Source organism: Sceloporus occidentalis, unplaced genomic scaffold (genome assembly GCF_023333645.1).
Source record: "Sceloporus occidentalis isolate IW3139 unplaced genomic scaffold, rSceOcc1.0.p SCAF_2, whole genome shotgun sequence".
Taxonomy (NCBI): domain Eukaryota; kingdom Metazoa; phylum Chordata; class Lepidosauria; order Squamata; family Phrynosomatidae; genus Sceloporus; species Sceloporus occidentalis.
This window is the reverse complement of record NW_028316982.1, coordinates 181,260,652-181,267,579: the sequence shown is the minus strand read 5'-3', so window position 1 is coordinate 181,267,579 and position 6,928 is coordinate 181,260,652. Positions and strand designations below refer to the sequence as shown.

General features: G+C 42.8%; 1 long non-coding RNA gene across 1 annotated transcript in view; it reads right to left on the bottom strand.

Annotated features, from left to right (window-relative positions):
* Positions 1 to 5,802: 5,802 nt before the first annotated feature.
* The window catches only part of LOC149319397 (uncharacterized), a 42,937-nt gene continuing 41,811 nt past the window's right edge, over positions 5,803 to 6,928 (bottom strand). Inside the window, exons 2-3 of the long non-coding RNA XR_016279859.1 lie at positions 6,597 to 6,659; positions 5,803 to 5,894 (exon numbers count right to left, since the gene is read on the bottom strand). This is a non-coding gene — a long non-coding RNA (uncharacterized LOC149319397). The remainder of the gene's footprint in view (positions 5,895 to 6,596; positions 6,660 to 6,928) is intronic.

Here is a 6,928-nt window from a genome sequence, read left to right as displayed (position 1 = left end):
GTTTTATTTTTGGATCTTTAGTGAAGCACACAAAAGTAATGTAATAAAACAGCTATGTTTTACCTCCTGGTTGCTCAGAATATTTTTGTCATCTTTTTGGTAGCCAACCCTGTTATTACCTATTTCTTTGTGTAGATGTCATACTCATGCAAAGCATTTCTTGTAATAAATATGCAATATTTGTTCAAGGCAGTTTATACAGTGTCTTACCAAAGCATTCAATACCTCTCCCTTCCCACATTTTATCATGTTAAACTCTGGAAATGAAATTAATATAATTGGGATTGAGCTAATTGATATAAACTTGATATACACAAGATACTCAACACTAAGAAGACAGTGTTTTTCTTGTAGCACAAAAGTCAACTAAACAAAAATAGTCACTTGTTATTCACCCCCCCTTTTTTTGTTTGTTTGTTTGTTTTTTTGTTCTGATATGTCTAAACAAGCTCTGGGGTGACCCACTGTCTCCAAATGTCACAAAATTAATTGAATGGAGTGCATCTGTGCAATCTTAAATTAAATAAATCTATTTCTGGAACACCCCCACAACTTGTCAGAAAGCACATCTAAACAAAAAGCATCAGGGCAACCAATAAACTGTCAGAACAGTTGTGCAGAAACATTAATCTGAGTTGGGTTAATAAAAAGGTTCCCAAATTATAAATAGTCTATGGGATACCAAAACATCTATTATTACAAAATGAAAAGAAAATGGATCAACCATAGCTCTCCTAGAATGGCCATCCACCAAAACCCAGTCAAAGCATTCATCAGAACTTTAGCCAAAGAAGCAAACAAGAAGCCAGCGATAACTCAGAAGCATCAGGAGACAACCACAGCTGACATGGCAGACACTGTCCACTTTTTAGAAAGCCACATATTAGTGCCTGTTTTAAGTCTGCAAAACAGGATGTGGGAAATACAGCAAATCTGTGAGAAAAGGTTTTCTGATCTTCTGAGACCAAAATCAGACATGATGGCCTTGTCTGAAAATGCAGTGTGTGGTAGAGAGCTATTAGACTGCTTACTGTCCTGAGACCACCATCCTCATAGTGAAGCATGCTGGTGGCAGCATCCTATTATGGAGATTTATTCCCCTCAACATGGACAGGGAAATGGGTCAGAACAGGAGCCAAGATGCATAGAGCTGCATGCATGACAATTCTAGAGGAAAATCTTTTTGACCTACAAGGGATTTGGGACTGGGGCGGCGGGGAACAATAGGAGGACAATAACACTAAACACACAGTTAAAGTAATATTGGAGTTTTTTGTGGGTTTTTCGGGCTATGTGGCGATGTTCTAGAAGAGTTTCTTCCTGTCCTTTCACCAGCATCTATGGCTGGCATCAGTATTGGAGTTGTCGCAAAACAAGAACATGGAATGGCTTAGAATGGGTCAGTCAAATCACAGAACTCAGTATGATTGAAATTTCAGGACAAGACTTGAAAGTGGCTGTGTGCCAACAGCCAAAACATATTCACAGTGTTGAGTATCTTGTGTACATGAAGTTGTAACAATCTCAGGCTAGGTACAGATGGCACTAATGCGCCGTTCTGGTGCCATACTAGGGTTAAAGGACGGTGCAGCAACTGCATGGTCCCTAACCCTAGTACGGCGCAGCGCCGTAACAAAATATACAGGTCCCCTGTATATACGGGTGCTGCCATTGTTATGTAAGCGTTGTGTGGCATCCACACATTGCTGTGTGGCGCTTACGTAACCAGTGCACCAGTGGCACACTTGTTACGCCACCCCTGCAGTTTTAAAAAAAACCGCTTTTTGCAGGTTCTTTTTCCTCCACAGGGAAGCCACACGTTTGGCAGCTGCAGCTTCCCTGCGGAGGAAAAAAGGCCGTTGTTGCTTGGACCATGAATAAGGTATGTACCGGGCCTCAGTTAAATCCATCTGAGGTCCAGGTTGTAGTAAAATGGTCAGGCAAATACTTTTGCAGGGCACTGGACTGTACCATGCATTTGGACTCCTTGCCTATGCCTCTCTCAGCTCAGATTTACAACTGCTAAAAAAAAACCCACAAAAAGACAGCAAAAAAGCCCACAATCCTCCCATGTTTTTAATGACTGGGTTAGTCTAGTTACATCCTTATCCCAAATTTCCTTTTGTGTTATGTTTTCTAGACTAAAATGTAAGAACATAAAAAGACCAGCCCCACTAGATCAAACCTCAGGCCTTTGCCTGGTTTAGAATTGTCTTCCTACAGTGGCCAACCATTTGCCTGTAGGAAGCCCTCTGGCCAAACATTAGTGTGGTGGCACTTAGCTAAACATCACAAGGGCCCCCTTCATATATGGATAATGCGTTCAAATGTAGAATATATGAAGGGAGCTGAATTCTGCAGCCAACTGTAGTCCAGCTGAAACAATATTCAACTCTCAGCCATGGGTCTCTTTCCACATATAGAGAACATCATTAATGATGAAAACCCTGTTTTTTGTTTGTTTGTTTTTTTAAAGCTTGTATAAAAAGAAGTGTGTCTCCTTGCAGCCCCTTCTTTTGGGAGTTTGTGGCCTTTTATTGAACATAAGACCTCTTTTCTGCTACGTTTGTGCTATTTCTCTGAACTAGAATTCTACAAAAGGCCATGTGCATGAGGTATGAAGACACAGGGGAAGGATATGTGTCACAAACTGGGTTTCCAGGAGAATGTAAAGTTACTGTAAAGATGAGGGTTTTTTTCTGCTTGATCCGTAAGCCATCTGGTTGCCCTGTGGAGAAGCAGCAAGGATAAATGGATTCTGTTCCCATTGCCTTACCCCCATTCCATCTAAAGTTATTTGTTGCCATCCAAATCCATTGGAGTAGCTACAATGTCATCAACCCACTCTTGCCTTTTTCCATTGCATAGTTCTTTCTTGCTGAGAACCCAGGCTATTAACAGGCTTTCTTCCTAGGAGCTTACTTCCTAGGAGCTTACAATCACTTCCATTCTTCTTTGTCCCAGTGGCTTCACTAGGGCCAGTCTTACCATTAAGCAGTTTGAGACAGCATATTCTTATTTTATTTTTACTGCTGGAGATAGCAGTTGTTGGATTTTCTACCACATCTGCTAAAGTAACATGGTTGTCTTTGGCCCAGCATCATTCTCTGCTAAATAAAAAGGTAAAGGTAGTTCCTTGACATGAATGTCTAGTCATAACCAACTGTAGGGGGTGGTGCCCATCTCTGTTACTAAGTTGAAGAGCCAGCGTTGTCCAAAGATGAATCTGATGGTTATGTGCCCAGCATAACTGCACCAAAAGCTATTACCTTCTCACTGAAGTGGTACCTATTTATCTACTTGCATTTGCATGCTTTCGAACTGCAAGGTTGGCAGAAGCTGAGATTAGTGACAGGAGCTCACCCCATCACATGGCACCTGGGCCTTAATCTACCAACTTTCTGATTTTCTGATCATCAGAACCACTAAGCCACTGCATCCTTAAGGGTCTAATACTTCAGTCGTTAGTGTTGTGGCTGAGGGGATGGAGTGGGTGAACGGGTGAGGAACTTGCTCCTTCCTCCAGGCTGAGGCAGCAACAGGGGGTTGTGGGACTTGTCTCTGGTTCCAGCTGCCCCTGTGCACACAGGGAAGATAGAACAACTTTCACCCCCAATATAAGTAAGTCTATTCCTTCTTTCTTGAATGTGCAAGTGCAGCTAAAACTTGCCTAGCCACATCTCTGCTGACAATATGGAGCTGTGACCAGGAACCCTCATTTCACAGCATCCCCCAGAATACATATGCTATATCCAATAAAGGTTACAGCAGCATATGTCACCTCCAAGATCCTGGCTTTTGGTTGCTATGCAACCTGACATAGCTGGGCGGGTGATGCTATTTTCTCTTCAGTCTCAGACATAAAATGTCTCACGCTGTCCCTGATCTGTCTCTCAAAAGGTTTATGGAATATGGAAATGTAGTTCTCCAGGGTGTTATTGGTACTTTCCTGAAGAAGCATTGGCCCCACACTACAACACAAACTATCTCCTTATCTATGCAGAAGATTCCTTCTAGTCACTGGTGTATATGGCTGTCTGATTGTGGTGACTGCGATGATAATCATATTCCTTCTCAGAATTACTCTAGTTGGTTTGCTTGCAAAAAGATCATTCTGCTTCTGCCTGTGTTGATGCTGCTAAAGGATATGAAGATCTGTTTTAGGGAAACCTAGGAATTTATTTGTTTGTTTTGTCACTGGGCCATGGCATTAGCTGTGCCAGAGGACATGCTACAATCTTTTCTGAACAGTATCCCCTTGAGAGAGAGCTTGAGAGTGGAGCTGGTTTAAATGAAAACATTATGGTTTAGGTTTATAGGAACAGATTTAAGTGAAAACATCATGGCATCCTTCAGAAAGCTTGTAGTGCATACATTTTGAGCAGTGGAAAACTCTGAGTGACAAATAGCAAGCAATACTAGTGAAATCAGAGTGTGTATGATTTCACATGAAATCCAGTATGGTGTAGTGGTTTAAGCCTTGGACTACGACTCTGCAGACCAAGGCTCAAATCCCAGCTCAGCCCCGTAAACCCACTGGGTGACCCTGGACAAGTCAAATCTCTCTTCCTCAGAGGATGGCAATGGTAAACCCCTACTGAACAAAACTTGCCAAGAAAACCTGATGATAGGTTTGCCTTAGGGTCACTATAAGTCAGAAGGCACACAACCACCACCATGATTCCATCCATCTCATCAGCTGCTGATCTGAATAAACCATATGTGAAGAATCAATGCAGGACTGGGATCCTCCCATGTACCTAGATTACTGAAGTGGTGCACAATCCCTGAAGGGGGAATCTGGCCAACTGTGGGGTTAAGCAGATAGGGCAAAAGGAGTGGCCAGAGGTCGCTCCTGCCCTGATTGCTTCCTATTTGTTGCAGGACCATGGCGACCAGATGCCACAGTCCCGAGGCCAGCCACTGCTATGGTCCAAAATGGACCACTGGCAAGGAGTGCTTTTTTAATGCTACTTTTGCAATGGGGCTTTGGCCCAATCTGAGAGTGTGTGTCATCTGAACACCACACCCCCAGATTGGCTGCCATACTGTGATAATGGGTGCAGGATGTTCCTAGGAGAGAATGGGAGCTGGAGTCAGCAATGGCCCAAATGCTTTGAATGCTGTGCAAGCTTCCACTGCTTATGATCAGACAGAGAAGGAAAATGCTTCTAGAACACTAGAATTGCAGTGTGTGTTCCTGTACCTTTAAGGTTTATTCTGCTCTGAGTATTCATGGACTGGACAACAGAATCTTACTTTGTCTCCATGTTGTGGGCATCAAAGATTCTTACATGATCAGTTAATGTAATCATTGCATTGCAGGGTGAACTGGCAGAAACATTCTCTCTAGATTATTAACTCCGAAGTCTGGGTTTTTGTGCTGAAACATTGGTACGAGCATTGGATGATCTGGTATAAATAGTTAATGGCCAGTCATACACATAGTGGGTGCACAACTCCGTTATTACAACAGCTCCACTGACTACTTTTATTTGGGTCTAGGCTATCTGAAGGATTCTTTTTGTAACACTTCCCAGGTCCTGAGATCTTTGAAAGAAGGTCTTCTTTTGATTTCACTATCCATATAAACATATTTGGTGGGAACGCCTTCTTGGTGGCTGCTCCTATGTTCTGGAAGTTTCTTCCTAGAGGTACTTGAATGATTTCCCTTCTTCTTGTTGTCTTTCTGTCAGCAGTCTTTTGAGAACTGGCTCTTGCTAAATAAAATATTTTCATAAGGTACTGTCTTGTTTTTCATTGTTTTTATTGTATTGTACTTTTACATTGTTCTACTGTAATTGATACTTGAGTTACATTTTAATAAAAGTATTTGGTATGTTTTTATCTATATTCCATTTGTGTTTATTTGTAAGCTTCTTGGAGTCTTGATCCTGGAGGAAAAGACAGGGTATAAATAAAAGGAAAAACAAAAATAATTCACAGTTACTCTCCTTTTCCCCTCTCTCTCTTTTCTTCCTCCCCCTACCACTTCTGATCTTCAGCTTCAATTCACTAACACACTTAGGCGGGTTATAAACTGCCATAAAGTACACGCTCCGCGCGTACTAGGGTTAGGAAGGGCCGTATTAGGGTTAGGAAGGTTCTTACCTTCCTGATGGCCCTTCCTGCCAGTACGCGCAGAATACGGACTTTATGGCGGCGCCCATCCACATGGGCGCCGCCATTTTGACGTCTTGGTCGCTGTGCGTCCAGACGTGTCACGGCGGAAATGACACCGCGAGGGCGCGCTCCGCCCCTCGCAGCGCCACTTCCAAGTTTCGAAAAGGAGCGCCATTTCGGCGCTCCTTTTTCACTGCGCGGGGAAGCCTCGTGGACTGGCCGCTGGGGCTTCCCTACGCAGCGAATGGTGGCGGTGGGAAAACGGCCCCTTGAGGGCCGTTTGTAACCCGCCTTAGAAAATATACTCAGATTTGACCTTATGCTTCTGAAAATCTTTTACTGCTTCCAGCAACAGACACACTTTTGAATGATATGGCTATTTGTGATTTAAACATGGTTATGCATAGTACTTATATATACTTATATGAAGCAGGAATTGGAAAAATCCACACCTGTAAATGATTCATTCTTACCTCAGTGTCTAGGAACACATGCTGCTCCTTTAGATTCAAAGCGAAAGAACTTCTTTTCAATGCCTAAGAGGTTGTTCTCACTAGGTGAAACCCCGCGTTCTGAATCGAATCCAAGGAGTGGAGTTCCTATTAGGATCCGATTTAAACCTAGAACGGTTCTAGAGCATTCCGCAATCGTCCCCAGTAGAAATCGAATCGTAGAGCGGGATAAAAATTTAAATCGAGTCTTCCTCATTTAACGCGTGTGAGAAAAACACTAGGGTCCGACCTACATTTTTCCATTGATTCGAGTTAGGAACCGGAGTATTTAAATAGGAACGACAGCCTTGGAA